This window comes from Triturus cristatus, chromosome 1_1, assembly GCF_964204655.1.
Source record: "Triturus cristatus chromosome 1_1, aTriCri1.1, whole genome shotgun sequence".
Classification (NCBI taxonomy): Eukaryota; Metazoa; Chordata; class Amphibia; order Caudata; family Salamandridae; genus Triturus; species Triturus cristatus.
Window position 1 is genome coordinate 591905180 of NC_140579.1, and position 22820 is coordinate 591927999.

General features: G+C 50.6%; 1 protein-coding gene across 1 annotated transcript in view; it reads left to right on the forward strand.

Moving 5' to 3' along the window:
- Positions 1–22820, forward strand: part of ILRUN (inflammation and lipid regulator with UBA-like and NBR1-like domains) — a 550951-nt gene that overhangs the window by 119333 nt on the left and 408798 nt on the right. The gene's annotated exons all lie outside the window — the stretch shown is intronic.

Genomic DNA, 22820 nt, shown 5'->3' on the forward strand with positions numbered 1-22820 from the left:
ATCTTATTTAGATACAACACACATGGGTTTCTTTACTATTATCACTACGCTCCATCTTTTCCCTGCTGGCTAAAAACAATCTGAGGATGGAGCCGAAGCCCATGCGCAGTACGGACCGAAGGAGGAGTCACCAAACTCGTGACTTCCAAACATTGTCCAAGAAGAAAAACAAACTGCAAACATCCGGGCCCAACACCAGATGGCGATCTATGCACAGTGTATAGATCTGCAGCTCTACATGCCAAGAACAGATGCATACTGGTAAGTAGCATATTCCTTTAGTGCAATTTGTATGCACGCTGGGCAAAATAACACTAGCAGTGGTGGCGGGCACTATGGCAGTGCTTAATTTTGCCTCCGAAATGTAATTGCCTCGCTCGCGGCGGTCCCGAAGTTCGACTGATTGCCGAGACTGAGTGACGATTCACTCCCCAGCCAATCACTGGCTAGAGCCCAGTGAAGTAATGGGCTGCTAGCCAATCAGAGGCCTCCAGGCTCTCGGCAAGCTTGTATGATTGGCTGTGAGCTCCAGAGTGCTCACAGCCTATTTTCTTTACGTGATTTAATGTCTACATGTCAGTCGGACAAAATAGACATTAAATCTTCTTGCCCACGAATAAAAACCTGGTTTGGGCGTCGGGCGATATGATTCCCCCACCCCTGCCATCAACCCAGTCAAAGCGTTTTGTCTTGTCATCAGGACGATTCCCAATAATCCCATGCTGTGGAACTTCTCCAAATACATGTAACAAAATTGTGGTTGAATCCTCTTTTTTTTTTTTTTTTCCTCCAGAACATCGGCTCATGTGTTGGGAAATCCTGAAGTCTAAAAACACCTTATGTAAGTGTGCGGTCCGTTGATGTTCCTAGCAATATTCGAATCTCTTAGCTGTAATTGTACAGCGAGGTGAAAATTTCCCCATCCAAACTGAATAAACTGTTTGGTAATTTACCATCACTTGTAACATCTATAACTGAAATCCACCATCACGTGGGACATCCTCATTGGCTGGGCTGATCAAGTAATTTTTCAATAAAGTCTACGATTCCTTAAATGCAGAGAAGACTTCCTCGTTATAGTTTTGGAATTTTGCAAGAGCGATCACTCTAAAGTGAATGGTATGTTGAACTGGACAAGTATATAATGGTAGGGACACATGTGGTAATAATGGTATTGGCTGAATGATTAGCACCTTCAGTCTGTTCCTTATGCCCAGCTATCTATTATCCCACATACCTCCAAGACCTACAGTCGTATATTGGCTCTCTGGCTCTCTGTTAATATGTTTCTCCCCAATGATTCTCTTTGGAGAGGACAAGGGCAGTTACTGTTCAGTTTCTTGTATCTGTATCACTATGTGAACAATGCCTCAATTAGAGACCTAGCTGTAAAGGTGAGCACTTTTATAAAAACATGCTTCCTTCTGCATAACCTGTGCCAACAGGATGGTCTTGCAATGTTGCTCGCTTCATGTAGCTGTCAGAACAGCAGACTGGACGTTTCCTCTTTGCTGCTTAGAACCTCTCTGGTGTAGTAAGCTGCATTAGACAAACTCCTAGCCGTATTGAAATCTCATGTGGAGTCTGCAACGCCCCTTCCAACTCCCCACCTTCTTTGAGGGCACAAATCCCTCTCCCACTCTATTGAGTTTGCCCATTACATCTGGCAAGTTGTGTATAATTGACTTTCACATCAAGGAGATTGCTTTTTTGTTCAGCGGTTCTCCCAATACCCTGTCTTCCAGTGGTAAGAGTTTCTCTCTTATTGTGTCTTTGTGGATAGAGGCTGCTAATGCTGGTCTAATTTGTAGGTTCCAGAACATTTCTGTGTCTATCACTTGGTATTCCTGTGTAAGCCTCTCGAAGGACATCAGACCATCCTTATTCCATATGTCGCCCAATGTGCAGATTCCTATCCTGTCCCAATTTGCAAAGTCTTCCATCCTCTCCACATCCCATAAGGTATCACTATCCCACAGTGAGGTCGGCTTCACCAGTTTCTTTCCCCAACCCAAGAAGCGTGTGGCCTGTTTCCAGACTCTGGTTACTGTGAGTATGTTTTAGCAGCCTATCGTGGGTCAATTATTTTTTATAGAGGATTGACCGTTCGCCCCCTCTGTCCCATGATGTCTGTTAACCTGAAGAGTAGGCTCTTCCAGCGGGGCAGAGACCCATTCTTTTACCCATGCTAGTTGCGCCTTCCAGTAGTATTTATTAATATCTGGCAATTGTATCCCCTATTGTACACCCCTTTTATCAATTATGCCAGCGCTGTTCGATTTTTCTTACCCATCCACAATAGGAGCCTCACTTATTTCTCCATCTGTCGAAAGAACCAGTCTTGTATCCTGTACGGGATGTTCTGCAGGGCATGCATTAATTTCAGCAGATGTATAATCCTTATATACATCACTGCTCTGCCTAATAAGGATCGGGGCAGCACCCTCCAACGCTTCACCTCTTTCCTGAACTCTACTAAGTTTGTATAGATTAGTGTTTTTTCAAGGAGCGAAAGCCCTCTATAGCTACTTGTAGTGGGAGGCCTGTGTGAATTGCCATCTTCTCACATACCAGCGGGTATAAGTGGGACTTTCCCAAGTTTTAGCGCAGCCTGAGTAAGTTCTGAAGATGTTAAATAACTGTAAGAGCCTTGGTATTGTGGTCTCCGGTTGGGCCACATAGAACAACAAATCGTCTGCATACTTTGAAATCCTTTCATCCAACATGTCATCCCATCACAGTCCTCTGACTACCCCATCTTTCCTGATCCATGCTGCGAACAGCTCCAATGCTACTACAGAAAGCATTGGGGAGAGCGGGCAACCCTGCTTCGTTCCCTTTTCCGATGAGAATGCTCTGGAGTATGACCCGTTTGCTTGAACTTTGGCCATTGGTTTTCTGTATAGTAGCTTTACCCAGTTCTGGTATTTCTGCCCTATTCCCAATCTTTCCAAAACCCCAGACATAAAGGGCCATTCAAGGGAATCAAATGCCAGCTTGGCATCCAGGGATAGTACCAAAGCTGGCTTCACAAACCTTTTCGGTATAGTTTATGCAGCTAGGAGAGCTGCAGTTATTTGGAGGTTTGCCATGTTTAAGAATTATAACTGTTTTTGCCAGATTTTGGTCTGGCGTGAGTTGTCCCTCCTGTTTCACGTCCCTAAAAATTTGCTGCAAGTGGGGAAGGGAGGGGGGGGGCAGTTTGCCTGCCATCACCTTGTATAGTTCCACCAGCAGGCCATGAACGCCCATGGCTTTGCCTGACAGGAGATCCCTAATCACCTTTTCTATTTTCACCGTGGTTAAGTTTGCGCCCAACTTCTCCTTGTCCTGCTGCCAGAGCACCAGGTCTATATCCGGGTGTTCTGACGTGTGGAGGAATACAGCCCTCTATCAAAGTGAGCAAATCATGCAGGGATCTGGCTGTGCTTTCAGGTGTTTAGTCCCCTGCGCTGTCAGTGTGTTCAGCATGTTTCTGTGCATTTGTGGCGGGTAGGTCCCCGAGGCTGTAGCCCAGCCACTGGAAAAAGGCACTCTGTGTCAAATGAGGCGCAGCCAGCCAGCCACCTGGGTAACCAATAGGCCACACCAAAAACAACACCCATGCCAGCATGAGCACCTGTAAAGTGTCCAATCTATGCCACACAGGAGATGAACTATGTTGAGCCTACTTTCGTCACAATACCAGGCACGTAGTGTTTTACATCACTGCGGAGCTGGACATAGCTATGGCACCCCAAGAGCTGCAGTAGGCACCAGTTCTGACTTCTTGCAGCCAGCAGGCCTGCCTGCCGCATGCTGTGCCTGCACAAGAGCTGGCCTGTCCTGGTGGGGAGGGGGGGGGGGGCGGGGTTACAGTCCACTTTGCCGCACCAGTCTGCTTCGGTGCTTGGAATTCCAAGGCCCCCTGACTAGATATTCCCCATTGCATGGTCTCCCCACAGTCCTCATCTGTCCCAGGTTAAATGGTAGTAGCACTGTCCAGTGAGGCTGCTGCAGCTGCTCCCAAAGGGGCCACGATTTGTTGTATTTGGCAGGGTGCAGCACAGGGAACGGGTAGGGAGCCTCCTCTTCTAGGGATAGCACCTCGTGAACAGGTGCAACTCATGTAATGCCAGGCAGTGTGGGGGCAACACTGTGCAGGATCAAGGGTGGCATTCACAAGGAATGCAGTCCACAGTGGAGTACTCACAAGGCCCAGAAAGGGAAGCAAACTATAGTAGTCATCGTGCTCGTTGTGTTGCCCCTGGCAGCTCTGTCCACTTACTCACCTGCTCCACCAAAGGGCTTATTGTTTCTCAGACAGCAGCAAGCTCTGCGTCAGTAGTGGTCCCAACCACCAGTGAGCAGATTAGTTCCTAATGTTACGTATGGGCACCAGTCACGGCTGACCGGTTTCAATTTGCGCCCTCAAGAGGCCTCAGCAGGAGCACCCCTATAGATGTAAGGGTCTGGAGATCATTCTGCTTGTCCTCGCTTCTTCCCTCACTCCCCTCCAGCGTATCTGGGGACCGCACGATTAGGCCAGTTCAGCTACTCCATGTGATTCAACTCAGTAGAGTTGCCCTCTGCAACACAACTTCTGCTGGCCAGACTCCCCACTCAATCCGCTCTGCTGCAAAGATTGCTTAAACGCAGGCAATGCAATGTCCCCATCATGCAGCCGCCGGGCTCCCCACGCTGATGATTTTGGATTTGTCAGACGCTGTGATGGAGCTCACTGAATGTCTGCCATATTTAGGGGTTTCCAACTATGACGCTCGGCTCTATGACGCTCGGCTCTATGACGCTCGGCTCTATGACGTGCCGCTCTCTTTTCCCCTGTGCCGCTCTCTTTTCCCCTGTGCCGCTCTCTTCCCCTGTGCCGCTCTCTTTTCCCCTGTGCCGCTCCACTCTTTGCCACTAGCTAGCCATTGTTTCACAGATGACGCATAGTGGAGCTGCGAGTTGGGAGCTGCGAGCACAGCAGGGAAAATTTGGGGTGAGGCGCGAGAATGAGACCGAATTCGGCTTGCAGTCTACTCTGCTCCACTTCCCACTCTGTACCCTGCACTCCGCATTTAAAACATCGCGGTCGCTGCACAGGAGGAGACTGGACCGAGGAGGAGACAGTCAGTCCCGCCCCCAGACAGCAGGGGTGCAATAGCTGGCTAGCTGGTCAGCTGCAGGTCAGGAAGCAGGTAAAAGCAAGAGAGCAGACTTTGCAAGTAAGAGAGCGCGGCCGCCATTAGCGGCGGCCGCTGAGTGTGTTCCTGGTGAGTCCGCAGAAGCGGCCCAACTAGGTTGGGCGCGCCTTGCGGCTCACCAGTGTCCCCTGCTCTTGGTTCTCCTGCTCCCTCTGTTCTTCTGTCTCCATCTCCCTGGTCCCTCTTTTGCCCAGCCTACTGCCTGCTTGCTCGCCAGTCATTTGTCGCCTTCTCCTGCACTCTTCAGTCCCTTGCTAAAATTTTCTGTTCCTTAACATCACCGCCCAATTTCTCCACGGTCAGTAGCCTTCATCACCCGCAGTCAATCTTGAGCTGCATAGGATGACCTTGGACTCCGTATTGGGTGTAGTTACTTCACTGGGATTAAGGCCATCTGAGGATAATGCCCTGAACAAGAGAAGCTCCAGCCACGAGTAAAGTATAGGGGGTTGCCTTAGCCCCAGCCCCGGCTTAGGAGCTCGGGAGCCAATAGCTTTTCACTCAGCAAAATGGGCCCCAAAAGAAAGGGCTGATTGCATACGACCCCTGAGGAAATCGACAATAGTCATTCCTCCATCAAAATGGTCTCAAGGAGCAAATCACTAACAAAGCTTAAACAAAATGCCTCAAGACGCCGAACAAAGGGGGTCAATCAGATACTTTTTCAAGAAAAACGGCAGCCCGAGTACTGACCAGGGCACCATCAAGGGCGGGCAAGTGCATGTAGTCCAGGACAAACCATCCCATAGCTACGACCCGCGTATCACCCACGAGAGCAGTCCGACAAAGTTGAATGGACAGCCCCGCGAGCATACCTTTACACTCGAGGGTGGCTCACCCCTCTGCGCGGAGCCCAGCAATGAGCAGGAAACCGCTGACTCAGTCTGCTGGCAACTGGCTTCAGTGCAGACCAATGGATCACCCACTGAACAACCCCCTTTTCTACCCATAGACCTAGACCTAGACATGGTGCATGACTCCACAATCGGCAAGAACCATGATACAGCTCCGTTCAAAGACGATTATGTCGCAGTGACAATGGCGCAAATCCATCAGTCTAAAGACCACGGCCTAGAGCTCCAGAATGTGGAGAGCACTGAGCCCCTACCAACGCATATGAGCTCACGGTCGTACTCAGCTGACTTGTGTCTAGAATCCCCAGCAGCAGGGGAGCTCACAGCTTCGTTCCTCCAAAATCTAGGTCAAAAGATCGAAAGAACTTTAGAACTAACCCCAAACCTGCTGGGGTTGGGGCTATTAGTGCCTCCACGGGTCTCCAATACAAAAGCACACCACTACACCATCAATGATAGCGAAGACCCAGAACTGCAGAAATTATCCACTACCGAGTTAAACAGCGCTACCAACAGAGCCCTGCTGTGGCAGTCATCTAAGATGGAAGTCAAATCAGATCTCCTGCAATCGATAGCAGGCCGCCTAGTCAACATAAGCTCCAGGGTGGAAGAACTAGAAAATCGGATCGCCCAGTACCTGGCCTCCAATCCGGGGGAATGTTCCTGCTGCTGCTCAATCATTATGGAAAAATGGGCGTCTCTTCCTGAGGTCTTAGCGGGTATAGTAGAGATAGCCAAAGGAAGCAGAGAGTCGCCGACTTTGAGCAATATGGACGATAGGGTGACGGCTAACACCAATCTCCAGGTGGCGAGCCAGACATAAGAAGCCCTAACCGCCCGAAACAACGGTCAGATCGGGCCAAAAAGTGGCACACAGTTTCGAGAATCCCGTCCACAGATCCAAAGTAGCCCAGGGGACACAAAGCCCCAATAGTGGGGGAAGCAGAGGTAGCGACGACCTGGCAACAGACTCGCGAGAACACACTCCCAGCAAAACGGACATTCACGAACCTACTCTATCAAGGAGAGCAAAAAAGAAGCTGAAGAAACAACTGTAAAAAACCAAGCTAAGAGACAATTGCAGCTAAAGAAGACCGACCGCCCACCCCCACAAGGGGACGCCAAAGCTAGGCAGCTCTATCCAATCTTTATTGCCAAAAATTGGGGCAAGATTGACTCTTCCATCGCCCCGCTTCCCGGAGACAAGCAAACGCAGCCAATTTTATCAAACAACCCTAACGTGAAAGGCCAAAAGCCACTTGCAAGTTCAGGCTGTCCCATAGGCAACGAATCGATAGCGGGAACAAGTTCTGCACACGCAGAAATAATCTCCCTGCCATCTATGGACACAACGCAGCTGGATGGTCTAAAATCACCCCAGCAATTCCCCGAGCACCGGTCCGGCACCAGGAGCAATCAAGGCCAGAGCAAGAGGTCCTAAGAAGGATCCGCCAGAAGCAAACAAGGAAGCACAAGCCCTAGATCAAGTTTGGCAGAGCACGCCCTAGGAAGGGGAAAAGCGGCTCAAACTCCGGGCACACCAACAAGCGTCCATGAGGTAGTACTCACCCCGAGATTCCACAGCACGGGACAGCTTGTCATTCTCAACCGGAGCAACATTCTCCGCCTTTTTAAACACCTTGCCACCCTAGACCAGATACAAACTGGGGATCTAGAATGGGTGAGATCTGACATTAAGGGTGACACACATGGCGACTCAACAGTGGTGGGCCTGAAGCAAAAAGAAATGCAACAAGCTGTCCTGAAAAATTCCACACAACTCGCTGAGTGGGGCATTGACGTTCAGACTGACGCACCCAAAATACTCACACGTATTAGCACTAGATAATGGGTGCAAGGGCCCCTGGTCGGTCCTGCATGGGTCAAACGGCTCAGGATCCCCTGGCAGAAGTCGGACGAGCGTCAAAGACCCCATGGGCATCAGGATTTCATGCAGAAACAACCATCGGGTCATCTGCGCAACCTCACTCGTACCGGTCCAAATCGGAATTTCAAGAAGATGGCAGCAGCAGCCCAAACAGTGGGGACACTAGGCCCGGCAGGGGAGAGGCCACGGGAGGAACACCTTCTAAGCAGCATTTAACCATAATCTCATGGAACATTTCAGGGATCAGTAAAATCGGTGAAAATGAAAATTTGAAGCAGTTCCTTGAACTTGGAGACATACTCTGCTTTCAAGAGACTTGGGCTCTATCAAGCACTCCACTGGCAGGGTACCACGAACATTATGTTCCAGCAACAACAAAAGGAATCTCTTTGGCCGTCCGTCTGGTGGTCTATCAGTTTTTATAAAACATGCAAGCTCCCTCACTGCCACAGAGATCAATCTGAACTCATCCGGGTTGCAAGCTCTACACATCGGAGACCTGAATCTCAATTTACATCCAATGCACCTCTTGTTAATAAATTGCTTCATTAACCTGGCACAGACCACCACGAAAGACCAGATGGAGGCATTGAAATTAGATGATCTTTTAAATAAATGTAAATCTTACCAGGTCATCCTAGTCGGGGACTTCAACTTGAAGGATCTTGATAAAGCCGAATCCCCCACTGGGCAGGGCAGCTCCCCTTCACGACCTCCTCAACAATCACAAGCTGACTACAACCCACGTATTGAAAGAAGCACGCTCGAATCCCTGGCATCCCCAACCTACCTTCCGGGACAGCTCAAGAATCGACTACATTATGGTCAGTGAAGCAATGGTGGCCAGTATGGAAGACTTTGTAGTCGAGGTTAGGACGGAAAGCGATCACAGGCCTTTAAGAGTGGTGTTTCAGCTGGAAGTACAGTCTGCTACCATTCTCCAAGTCATCAGAGAGTCAAGAGGGGACGAAAAACATTGTGTCCTGAGGAGGATAAAATGGTCAGACAAGATTGGCAAGAAGCTTCAAATCTGGTTGGATCAGAAACAGGAAGGGAGCCTATCAATGCCGCTCTCAGCCATAAAGTACTGGGAGAAAACTGTAGAGGACCTACAAGCGAGGATGGGTCACCCCCAGTTACAATGCCCCAGGTGCAAAGGGCAACTAAATGTTGGAAACAACAGCTTAACCAAAGACATACACAAAAGCAAATGGCTCCTGTGCAAGGCCCTCGCAATAAAGAAAAGACGGGGCAGTCAAATGGAAGTCCCTTTGGTCTCATCACTGAGGGCAGCCCTAAGAAAGAAACTGAGGGAATACAAAAAAGCCCACACAGTGAGGAAATGGCTCAAAGTCCTCTCCCTGCTCAAGCAGAAGAATCCATCAGGACTATGGAGACCTATAAATCAGCTAAGCAGCAGGAGGAGTCTTAAGAGAAAATGGAGTATCAGAGCTAGAATGGCTGATCCACGTGAAGTAATTATATTCTATCGGCTGTAAACAAAGGCAGCTCAGAAGAGACCAGCCGTGGGGCGGGACAGCTTCAGCAATTAAGTACAAAGCCAGAAGAAACGACTCCAAGCCATGGCAACCTTCCCATGGGTGAGAGCGCCCAGGCTGAGGTGCACTGCATACCACCAGTCCAGTTAAACCCTCAAATGATCATCCAGACCCTCAAAAACATGAACTGGGCCCCCGGGCCCAATGGGATACCTGCACCAGTCCTTAAAAAGGCCCCCGACTTCTGGGCAACAATTTTAACTCCCCTTTACAACTACACCTTTTCGGCAGCTAAATCCCCTGATTCTTGGAGGGGCTCCATATTGGTCCCTATTTATAACCAGCATTGGCATAGCCAATAGGTCTCTCCTTTGGGACCTTATGTGTTTAGCCATGCAACTGTTGATGTTGCACCAAGGATATTGTGCTGCATAATTAAATACTTATAAGGTACCAAAGGCAAGACCTATAGGCTATGCCAATGCTCGTTTCTGTTTGTTTACAGATTCAACTCTGATCGGTTAAAAAAAAAAAAGGAAATTAAGTGCTTGTATCCTTTTTGTAGGCGCATGCATGCTTGGCTGAATATGGCAGGCTTTTTTTTTTCTCTTTCGGAGCCATTCTGGACAGCATCGGGGATGCTGTGCAGCATGGCTATCACCATTGGCAAAGCCAGTAAGTCCTAAAGGCAAGACCTGTTGGGTTTGCTAGTGCTTGTTTCCTCAAAACATTCGGTCAGCTAGTCAGATTGAAATGTGGTTGCTGGGTTTCTATTTGTGGGCTCTCTAATGCTCCTCGTAGCGTCACTCAGGATGCTCCAGTGTCTCCCAGGATTTTCACTGTGTACTGCACAGGTGTCCAACTTGGGCCCTGAAGGAGTGAATCCGTTTCCGATTTTCAGCCCCAGACTATGTAAATTATTCCAATTTAAATTCATTCTATGGAAATATGTCTCCTGTTGTTCACACGGTATGAAGCCAGTTATGCCAAAACCTTTCAGTGACAAAAGCATAATGAAACTCGAAGCAAAAGAAAGAATTGCATTGATTGTAGCACAGATCTGTTAGAACGCTTTTCATAGTTGCAGGAAGAACAGTATTCTGTAACACAACCCCACCTCCACAAAACCACATCTCATTGGAATCTCTGACCTCTCGGTCAACGAATCTTGGGGAAACGCTTATTTCTCGGCACAAAGGAGCCATTTAGGTCTCTGACGAGCATGGCCGAAGCAAGTGGAAGCTTATGACAAGGCTGCAGAAGTGGCCAACGTAGTAGCTGGGTAAAGCAAAAAAAGACCATAACAAACACAACCAGGCCACAAAAATATACAGTATGCAACGTTTACTGGCGTAAGCGCAGATTTTTACTCTACCATGTGATTTGTACAAAGAAGGCCCCGTTCCAAATTATAGCTCTGCCAGCCTTCACATAAAAAACAAGCTCGTGCGGTAGCAGGGGGAGGCGCGCGCGCGACTCGCGCGGCAGCAGGGGGGAGGAGAGGGGCCTGCGCGATTCACTTGCGGGAGCGATAATTGCTACCATATGGTGGCGCTCGCTCCTGCAAGTGAATCTCCACACGTGCACGCGTTGCCATTGAAGGCAATGGAACGCGTGCACGGTTGTGGGTGAAAAAGGGGACCGATGGCTAAAGGTCTCCTCCTAAGCAGCGCATGCGCACTGCGTAGGCGAGACCTAAAAAAGGGGCTCGTGTAAAGCCATCAAAATACAGGCATATTGCCCTGCTTGATCTCGTAGCCAAGGCCTACGCCCGGCTCCTACTGAAGGATCTGGAGACCTGGGCTGCAGAAAAAGCATCATCCCCCTTCTATCAGACCGGCTTTAGGTCTCAGTCATCGACCATGGACAATGTACTGGCGCTAGAGCACCTATCAGCCCAGGCAGCAAAGAAGAAAATCCCACCACTCTTCTGCTGCTTTATCGATTTATAGCACAGCCTTCGATAAAGTTCTACGCAGAAGACTATGGTGGAAACTAGAAAACTGGGGCATTCCACCAAACTTCCTGAAGGCAATAAGATCGCTATACGAGGACGCTTGGGTGCGGGATAAAACAAGCGCCTGCACAGTGTCACCCAAAATAACAACGAATAATGGGCTGAAACAAGGATGCTTGCTGGCCCCCATCCTATTTAACTTGTACACTGCGGATTTGGGGGACGCCCTGAAAGGAGCCAGCCTAGTAGCACCAAGACTAGGAAGCATGAGGCTGCCGGTGTTACAATGCGCCGATGACACTGCTATAATGGACCACACGAAGATGGGCCTACAAAGAGCCCTAAACGCACTGAACAGCTTCAACAACGAGAACAACCTGACAGTTAACCAGGTGAAGACCAAGGTTGTCAACTTTGGGAGCTACCGACTGAAAAAGAAAGCACAGTGGCTAATGGGAAACCTGCAAATTAACACAGTGGCCTCGTATAACTATCTAGGGGTTTGGCTCACGGAACGGGCCAAGGCAAACGTTCACCTGAAACAGCAGTCCTCCAAGGCCAATAAGGTCATACACCTACTAAAGCAACTTAACCAACACCTGTTAAGCCCTTCTGCCGGTCCAATATCCGTCTTAAAAGTGAAATTGCTCCCAGCTATTAGTTATGGCCACTTGGCCTTTCCCGGGTCACAGGACGCCCTCCTCAACTTAGCCCAAGCCAAAGGATATAAATCAGTGCTCCACATCCCGTGGTCAGCGAGAAAATCAAGGTTAAGACGAGCTAGGCTTGGCGAGGTCAGATCTGACATGCCAGAGGGAGATCATTAAGCTCTATCTATGGATTCTAAGGTCTGCAGCCGATTGTCTAAAACATCATTTGAGATCTATCTTCGAGGGGCCATGCTCGGCCTGGCACACCAGCCTTAGCAAAGCGATCAACATACTGCAGATCGAAGAAGAGAGTATACCGTTGCTGGAAATTCCACTGAATGCCTGGAAAAAAGCCATAAACAGACAAGCGCACAATCTCTTTTGATCTTGATCTCAAATCTCTCCGCTCAAGCTTCCAGACGCGCTGAACGATTCCTATGGTATGCAAAGCACAACCCTACTTAAGCGAGGCTCTCGCACCGCAAGCCTGAAACAAAATTTTTTTAGGAGACTAAGCGCTCTAGGAACTGCTGATTTTAACCCTGCATGGGCCCGCAGGGGGGAAATCACAAATTGTAGACTGTGCTCTTACACGAGGAAATCTTGCTTGCACCTCCTTTGCTGCTGACCTAACCTCAACAACGAACGCCGGCGACTCCTGTGCCCGATTTGTATTACCCACGGAATAAAGTCCTGCAGTGAAGCGTCAGCCTTGTGCTTTTCTACAACCACGATGACCCTAGCAAGACGATAAATTCATGCATCAAATCATGATCGCCCTAAAGGCTGCCAATGAACACAATCTAATCCCGGTGACGAGCACTGCAAAACCAACGGAAGAAAGCAGTCTGGTCCCGAACAAGCATTGAATCTCTTGCACCCACTCACCTGCCCCAGTAAGACTGCGCTATCACATGAACTCGTAATTGAAGTGCCAAGGCGAACAGTTTATACATTTTCTAAGCAGACTATTTTTATGGAACATTGGGAGCGCCACCAACTTGTGCAAGGGCACTCGATTATGACGACAAATCCAGGTGCCGGCTGTACGAGTGGGCGCCGGGGGGGGGGCACTTTTACCAAGTACAAACTGAAGTTTTTACTATTTTTACTCTCTTATCTCTCTACATGCAGATAGTTTTTACTGTAATGATTTTAATTAATTGTACAGTTAATAAAATTCATTCATTCACTCTCGCCACTCCATTCAACACCACTCCCGCCACTCCATTCAACGCCAATCCCGCCACTCAACTCCATGCCACATGTATTTACAACATAGCAAAAAGATATTGACAAAGCCTAAAGCTCTCGTATAGACGAGGCCTATTGCTTTGCTAGTGCTTCTTTGCGAGACCCACAGATGCAGGATCCTAAGCTTGCTCAATTCTGTTGTTTCCATTCTTGCCTCTCGTATACTTAAGCTTCAAACCTTGCTTCCAGTGTCACTAGTGAGAAACTGACAGGATCCTAATTAAGCCTCAGTCTGAGGATTAGCTCTGAGCCCTTGTTACGGGCTAGGATTCTGGTGTGGTCCAGAATTGAATGTGGGCGAGATTATTAATTTGTGCTGTTGATGCTGCTTTCTGTGCCTGAAGTGTGGCGCATTGGCCACAAGATGGCACTTTAATACCACTCATGCATTTATTCCGCAGTCAGCAAAGGAGACACACCCCAGCGAGCATCAGACCAGGCCGTCGCAGCGTTTAGGAAGCAATACACATGTTAATTCATTTAGAAAACCAGTTGAGAAGAACCATTTTTGTCACCATCCGCATTGTCTTTTTCCTGTGTATTCTAGAAGTTTGCGATTACCCGATAAGCAGTTGACATCTCTTATCGCAGTCACAGGCGTCATTTCTATCAACCTCATATCAGGGAGCTGAAAGAGGTTAAAGGCCGTCTCATTGGATAATAAATATGTGGTTGCTAGTGTTTTTTTCGTCTACCTATTGTCTCAATTGACTGCAGAATGTTTACGGGTGGCCTCCCACAGCCGGAGTAATGAACATTAACTGAGGACCCTGTATCCGTCCTGACTCTGTTGGACACGGTCGCTCCCTCCTGCACTGCTCTTCCCTTAACGCTGGCTGGGTATCGTTAGCGCTGCTACTGTGCCTACTTTGACTGAAGCATTATTTAACTGCGCCTCTGCTTGCTTGAATTTACTGTATCTCGCTAGCGCTGTGAGAGTGCCTACATCGATTGAAGCTTGTTATTTTTCACAGTGCCTTGCTCCTAGAGATAGCGCTTTGTCTGTCTGCTTGACTGTCTGCGCCCCGCTACTCACCACAGATTAATTATTTAACTATTTCTCCCCAACCCGGTCGGCTATTGCCTTTGAGCCGCCATTACCTGGGTTGTTGTTGTTGTGGCCGGAGCCCGCCCCCTACACCACGCACCCGCCTCCCAGCAGCTCCTCCCTCGCCCCTCCCCCTCCACTATCCTTATATGACAGATGCAATAGCGCGCAGCGTTCACGCGCAGCGATCGCGCCCCAGTCGCGCCGAAGGTGCGCCAAAGGTAAGCCCGTCTACGCCCGTCCGCGCCTGGACCGCGCCCAGCGCCATACCCCCTGGTCCTCATAATGCCCACCCCTCCCGCATTACTTACGATGCCACCACCCTCCTAGCCCTCAACCCCGGCCGTTCCCCCAACTGCGTCCAAGCCGCCCCTGGACACACCCATGGACCCTTCTCCTGCAAGTTCGACGGCACCAAGAACAACTCCTCATCCACGAACACAAAACATATAACCGACCCCAACCATCTAAAATGCATCCTACTCAACACCCGATCGGTCCACAGGCACGCCATTGACCTCTGGAATCTACTAGACACCATCTCTCCGGACGTCGCCTTCCTAACAGAAACATGGATGAATGCCTCTTCAGCCCCAGACATCACCATTGCCATCCCGGAAGGCTATAAGATCATTCGCAAGGACCGTACCGGCCACACAGGAGGAGGCATCGCTATCGTCCATAAGAAATCCATCCGTATCTCAACCAGCTCAGACGTCAATCTCGCCAACTCTGAACACCTTCACTTCCAGATCCACACCGACCCCAAGACCACGCTCAGAGGCACCCTCCTTTACAGACCACCAGGACCCCGCGCACAATTTAGTGAAGACATCACGGACTTCATCACTCCACACGCGCTCCCCTCCGAGGAGTACATCCTTTTGGGAGACCTCAACTTTCACCTTGAAAAGAACAACGACCGCAACACCACCACCCTTTTGGACAACCTCGCCAACCTCGGACTTAAACAACTTGTCACTACCCCCACCCACATCGCAGGTCACACACTCGACCCTATCTTCACCTCCAGCAAACATGTCTCCTTCAGCCACACCACAGCTCTCCTTTGGACTGACCACAGCTGCGTTCACTTTACCTACAACAAGCCCACATCCAACATCCACCCCCAACCCACTCTGCAAAGAAACTGGAACAAAATCACCATCGACCAGATCTCATCGCTTCTGCAAAACCCCCCAGCCCACTCCTCAAACTCAGACCAAGCAGCCACCAACCTCACCCAATGGTTATCCAACAGCGCCGACATCCTAGCACCACTGAAAAAACAACAAATCAAACTAGGCAGCAAGAAGGCCTCCTGGTTCAACGATGATCTTCAGAAATCCAAGAAACTCTGTCGCTCCCTTGAGAAGGCCTGGAAAAAAGACCCAACCACCAGCACCAAGGACGCCTTCAAAAACGCCACCCGCATACACCACCAACTGATCCGGAATGCCAAGAAAGCCGCTTTCAAGAACCGACTAGATAATAACGCCCACAACAGCAAGGAATTATTCAACATCGTAAAGGAATTTACCAACCCCTCGGCCAACTCCAACGACATCACTCCCTCTCAAGCCCTCTGCGACTCCCTAGCCTCATTCTTCCACAACAAAATTGCAGACATCCACAACAGCTTCGACAACCGACCCAGAGACCAACCCACCCAACCCCCTGCAGGACCCCCACCCCCCCCGAAAAGCCTCAATGACTGGAAGCCAATCTCCAATGAGGACACCATCCGTCTGATGAACTCTATCCACTCAGGATCCCCCACAGACCCATGCCCTCACCACATCTTCAACAAAGCAGACTCCGTCATAGCACCACACCTCTGAGACGTCATCAACTGCTCCCTCAAATCCGGCACCTTCCCGGAAAGCTGGAAACATGCCGAACTCAGCGCCCTTCTGAAGAAACCCACAGCTGACCCCACCGAACTCAAAAACTACCGCCCCATCTCGCTCCTCCCATTCCCGGCCAAAGTCATCGAGAAAGCGGTCAACAACCAGCTCGCCGCCTTCCTCGAAACCAACAAATCCCTCGACTCCTCACAATCCGGCTTCCGAGCCAAGCACAGCACTGAAACCGCCATCATCGCCGCAACAGACGACATTCGAACTCTACTGGACAATGGAGACACAGTCGCCCTCATCCTCCTCGACCTCTCCGCAGCCTTCGACACGGTCTGTCATAGCACCCTTTTACAACGCCTCAGAAACGTCGGGATCCAAGGAAAAGCACTGGAATGGATCACCTCGTTCCTCACCGGAAGAACCCAGAGAGTCCGCCTTCCACCATTCAAGTCAGAGGCCACTGAAGTCATCTGCGGCGTACCACAAGGATCTTCACTCAGCCCCACCCTCTTCAACGTATACATGAGCCCCCTCGCGGTCATCGCACGCCAACATAACCTCAACATCATCTCCTACGCCGACGACACTCAACTGATCTTATCACTCACCAGAGACCCTAACACCGCCAAAACCAACCTGCATGAAGGAATGAAAGAAGTAGCCGAATGGATGAAACACAGCCGTCTGAAACTGAACTCAGACAAAACAGAAGTCCTCATCCTAGGCACCTCCCCCTGCGCCTGGGATGACTCTTGGTGGCCAGAGGCCCTTGGAAAAGCACCCATCCCGACAGACCACGCACGGAACCTGGGCGTCATCCTGGATTCCTCACTCTCGATGAACAGACAAGTCAACGCCGTTTCTTCATCTTGCTTCAACATTCTTCGCATGCTCAAAAAAACATTTCGCTGGATCCCCACCGAAACTAGAAAAACAGTCACCCACGCTCTGGTCACGAGCCGACTGGACTACGGAAACACCCTTTACGCCGGTACCACCGCAAAACTCCAGAAAAAACTCCAACGCATCCAGAACGCTTCAGCTAGGCTCATATTAGACATCCCGCGTAAAGAACACATCTCTGGTCACCTGAAAAGCCTCCACTGGCTCCCTGTCAATAAGAGGATTACTTTCCACCTCCTAACCCACGCACACAAAGCACTCTACGAAATCGGACCCGAATGCCTCAACACACGACTGTCCTTCTACACCCCCCCCCCCGCCAGCTACGATCCTCCAACCAGGCCCTTGCCACTGTACCTCGCATCAACAAAACCACCATGGGAGGTAGATCCTTCTCCTACCTGGCAGCTAAAACCTGGAACTCACTTCCCACTCACCTTCGCCTTACTCAGAACCACCTAGCATTCAGAAAGCAACTTAAAACGTGGATATTTGACAAGTAAGTCCCCACCCTTCTTCAGGCGCCTTGAGACCCTCTGGGTATGTAGCGCGTTTTTGACTTGACTTGACTTGACTATCAGTGGATCTCGTAGTGAAAGTGCCTAACAGTAACTCCAATCTTATGAGGATATTCGACATATAAGGTAAATCATAGATGTGAGGTGCAGATTAAAGACCAGCCTTGGCAAAGCCAATAGGTCTCACCCATGCAAGAGCCATTGGCTTTGCCAATGTGTTTTAGCCGTGGTGTACACCAGCATGGCTGCTGTTCAGCATGGCTAAAAGTTAGTGGCGTAGAGTTGGGTGGAATGGCACAGGGTGGAGTAGTGTGTTGTAGAGGGGCATAGATTGTTGTGTATTGGGTAGTGTGGGGTCACGTAGAGTGCGGTGGTGTAGAGTGGCATAGCGTATACTGGTGTAGAGTGCAGTGGTGCCGAGTGGCATAGAGTGGAGTTGTGCTGCTTAGATTGGTGTGGCCTAGACTGGATTTATGTAGAGTGCTCTGGCGAAGAGTGCAGTGGTGTAGAATAGAGTGACGAAGAGTGCATTGGCATAAAGTAGAGTGGTAGAGGGTAGAATAGAGGCGTAGCGTGAAGTGGAATGAAGTGCAGTGGTGTAGTGCTGTGGCGTGGAATGGTTCATAGTGTAGTGGTGTGGAGTGGTGCCGAGTGGAGTGATCTAGAGCGGAGTATGCATGGTATGGTAGCGCACTGCCGTAACAGACAACACATTTTCGATTGTATATCTGTACATCTGCACAGATATAAAGTTCTACTAATAAAACTACACAGTGCACATTGGAAAAGGTGTGGAAATTGCATCACCTAGTGTAATGATTTTTGTTCATTTTTAAGAATTTTTTTTCTAACCCACTTCAGAAATAACAAAACAATTGCTTCATTTGTGTTCCTTATTTTAATATATTCTGAAATACTTATTCAGTTCATTTAATTGTGGTCGTATGCTAGAAAATAACCTCTTTCCTGCCCCCAGTATCCAGAAAGACTGTCTCATAAATCATCTCACTTTGGAGTCCGATATTGAAAAGTACTCAAGCGCCCTTGGAAGACAGTGCCTTATATTTGACCACTGTCTTGAATGCACAGAAAATGTGTCAAGATAAGAGCAAGATTTAAAGGCATGTTTACAGAAAGGGAGTTCATGGAAGAATACAGTAAACACGGTTTAGGCAATGTGAGGGACGAACTGAACCTTGGCGAGTCTAAAGCAAATAAAAAGCCAGAAAATGTGAGTTACAAACCACAAAGCCAACGGTAATCAACAGGCGGGATGCATTCCTAGGGCAACTTTCTGAAAGTCCCTAAGATGTCTTTAGAAAAACATACAGCTGTGCTATCTGTTATGCTGTGACCTAAAAAACGGAGAACTAGGTAAAATAGCTTGATTGTATGAGAAGTTACTTGGTACCGAACTGAGAAGCACAGCACCAACGACATGCAGTGATTCTTTGAAGTAGTAATTTGGCTGTGACACGAACTAAAAAAACTCGTGGCTTTACTTCAAATCATAACTTTTAAGGTCTGCAGAAGATTGAAGGTAACAGTTCACATTAGTCTTTAATAGCCTCTAAGTCTAGGAGGCTAGTGATTGATTGTCAGACCTACATTCTGTAGAATTTGTTGGAATGGGAATGCAGTGATTCCTTTCCCAGGAAGTCTTTGGCTCAGGAAGCACGTGAACCATTAATGCTAGAGTTTTATTTGACTTCTAAGTAGCAGGCGGAGTTGGTGCCGGGAGTTAAGTTGACGGGTAGGCCTATATATGTCAGTTCTCCTAAGGTTTTGAACTTTATTATAGGACCTGCAAGATGCAGTATCTAATCAATCAATCACAGAACTTGTAGAGCGCACTACTTACCCGTGAGGGTCTCAAGGCGCTGCGGGCGGGGGGGGGGGGGAGAAGGCTGCTGCTACTGCTCAAAGAGCCAGGTCTTGAGGAGCTTCCTGAAGGTGAGCAGGTCCTGGGTCTGCCGCAAGTGGGTGGGGAGGGTGTTCCAGGTCTTGGCCGCGAGGAAAGAGAAGGATCTGCCTCCGGAGGTGGCACGTTGGATTCGTGGGACGTCGGCGAGGCTGGCGTAGCGGAGCTGGCGGGCGGGGGTGTTGAAGTTGAGTCTGTTGTTCAGGTAGGCTGGTCCGGAGTTGTGGAGTGCTTTGTGGGCGTGGGTGAGGAGCTTGAAGGTGATCCTCTTGTCGACGGGGAGCCAGTGAAGATCTGAGGTGGGGGGTGATGTGGCTGCGTCGGGGGAGGTTGAGGATCAGGCGGGCCGAGGCGTTCTGGATGCGTTGTAGGTGTTTGGTCGGGATCCCCGCGTAGAGTGCGTTGCCGTAGTCCAGCCGGCTGCTGACGAGGGCTTGGGTCACGGTTTGTTCTGGTTTCGATCGGGATCCACTTGTAGTTCCTGCGAAGCATGCGAAGGGTGTTGTAGCAGGAGGAGGAGATGGCGCTGACTTGCTTGGCCATGGAGAGGGAGGAGTCGAGGATGACTCCTAGGTTGCGTGCGTGGTCCGTGGGTGTTGGTGCTGTTCCTAGCATTGTTGGCCACCAGGCGTCGTCCCAGGTAGACGGGGTGGGGCCGAGGATGAGGACTTCCGTCTTGTCCGAGTTCAGCTTCAGACGGCTGCTTCTCATTCAGTCGGCGACGGCCTTCATTCCCTCGTGGAGGTTGGTTTTGGCGGTGTGAGGATCCTTGGTGAGGGAGAGGATGAGCTGGGTGTCGTCGGCGTAGGAGATGATGTTCAGGTCGTGTTGGCGGGCCACTTGTGCGAGGGGGGCCATGTAGATGTTGAATAACGTCGGGCTGAGGGATGAGCCCTGGGGTACGCCGCAGATGAGGTTGGTAGCTTCGGAACGGTGGGGTGGGAGGCGGACCCTCTGCGTTCTGTCGGAGATTAAGGAGGTGGTCCAGTCTAGGGCTTTTTCCCGGATTCCGGCTTCTTGGAGGCGTATTCTTAGTGTGCGGTGGCTTACCGTGTCGAAGGCGGCTGACAGGTCCAAGAGGATGAGGGCTGAGGTTTCACCGTTGTCTAGTTGGCGTCGGATGTCGTCTGTGGCGGCGATGAGGGCTGTCTCGGTGCTGTGGTTCCGTCTGAATCCGGATTGCGACGGGTCTAGGATGTTGTTGTCCTCGAGGTGGCGGGTCAGCTGTATGTTGGCGATTTTCTCAATGACCTTCGCCGGGAAGGGGGGCAGGGAGATCGGGCGGAAGTTCTTGAGGTCGTTGGGGTCCGCCTTGGGCTTCTTGAGGAGGACGTTTATTTCGGCGTGCTTCCAGCTTTCCGGGAATGTCGCTGAGTCAAAGGAGATGTTGATGACCTTCCGTAGTTGGGGTGCGATGATTGCGTCCGCTTTGTTGAACACGTGGTGTGGGCAGGGGTCTGTTGGTGATCCAGAGTGGATGGAGTTCATGATCTTTCGTGTCTCGTCGTCGTTGACGTGGGCCCATGATGTCAGCTGGTTGGTGCAGGTGGTGTTTTCGGGGTGGGATCAGTCGTGGTTGGGGCTGGTGGTGTGTTGAAGCTGTTGTGGATGTCTATGATCTTGCGGTGGAAGAAAGTGGTCAGAGAGTTGCACAGTTCTTGCGAGGGTGGGATATCGTTGGTGTTGGCGTTGGGGGTTGTAGAGTTCCTTGACAATGCCGAAGAGCTCTTTGCAGTCGTGTGCGTTGTTGTCCAGTCGGGTTTTGAAGAATGATCTCTTGGTGGTTCTGATGAGTTGGTGGCATCTGCGAATGGCGTTCTTGTGGGCAGCGTGGTTGTCTGACATGTGGTCTTTGAGACACTTTTTCTCTAGCATCCGGCATGTGTGTTTAGAGGTCTGGAGTTCCTCGGTGAACCAGGCGGCTTTCTTGCTAGAGTGGTTGATGGAGGGCTTCTTTAGCGGGGCGAGAGTGTTGGCGCAGTCTTCGATCCACTGTCTGAGGTTTCGGGCGGCGGTGTCTGGGTCAGTGGGGTCGGTTGGAGGGTCCAGTGCGAGGGCGGAGGTCAGTTGGTTCTCTGTGATTTTTCCCCAGCAGCGGCGAGGTAGTTGTTGAGTGTGGTGGTGCGTGGTTGTCTTCTTGAATGTGAAGTGGATGCAGTGGTGGGTCGGTCCAGTGGAGTACGGTGGTGTGGTTGAAGGCGACGTGGGTGCTTGTGGAGAAGATGGGGTCGAGCGTGTGGCCGGTGGCGTGGGTGGGTTCGGTGAAGAGTTGTCGGAGGCCGAGGTTGGCGATCAGGGTGGCGGAGTTGGTGTCGTCGTTGTTGTTTTCGAGGTGGTAGTTCAGGTCCCCGAGGAGGACGTAGTTCGTGGAGGCGAGTGCGTGGGTGCTGGCGAGGTTTTCGATGGAGTCGCTGAACGGGGCCCGCGGTCTGGGAGGTCTGTAGATGAGTGTACCTCTGAGAGTGGTTTTGGGGTCGGTGTGGATCCGGAAGTGGAGATGTTTGGCGGAGTTCAGAGAATCATCTGCGAGGGTGTGGACCTGGAGGGTGGCTTTGTGGACGATGGCTATTCCTCTTCCGATTCCGTTTGCGCGATCCCTGCAGGTGATCTTGTAGCTGTCCGGGATGGCTATGGCGCTGTCTGGTGCCGAGGATTCGTTCCACCAGGTCTCGGTCAGGAATGCTACGTCTGGGGCCGTTGTGTCGAGTAGGTGCCAAAGCTCGACGGCATGTTTGCGTGGGTGTTAAGGAGTATGCAGCGGAGGTGGTTGGGTCTGGTCCTTGGAGGCTTGGTGGTTCTGTCGCAGGAGAAGTTGCCGGTGTGGCAGGAGAAGGGTCCATGGGTCAGTTTTGGGGCGGCCCGGAAGCAGCGGCGGTCCCGGCCGGTGTTGAGAGCGAGAAGGGTGTTGGCGTTGTATCGCAGTCTGGCGTTGCGGGGGCATGGGATCCAGGGGTCCTGGTGCTGGGCACGGTCCAGGCGCGGACGGGCGCAGACGGGCTTGCCTTTGGCGTGCCTTCGGTGCATGCTGTGCGCGACCGCTGCACTTCCGCGCGACCGCTGCACTTCCGCGCGACCGCTGCACTTCCGCGCGACGTCCTCCATAAAAGGCTAAGTGGGAGGGAGGAACAGCTGGGAGGCGGGAGCGGGGCGGCCAATGGGCGGGATACAGAAGGAAAAGGGGGCGGGGCCGCAGGGTGAGCAGCGGCGGGAAGCGGGTAGCGGCAAGGAGCGAAGGACACAAGATAAGCGCTAAGGAGCGCTAACACTAACCTGAAAAGAAGAC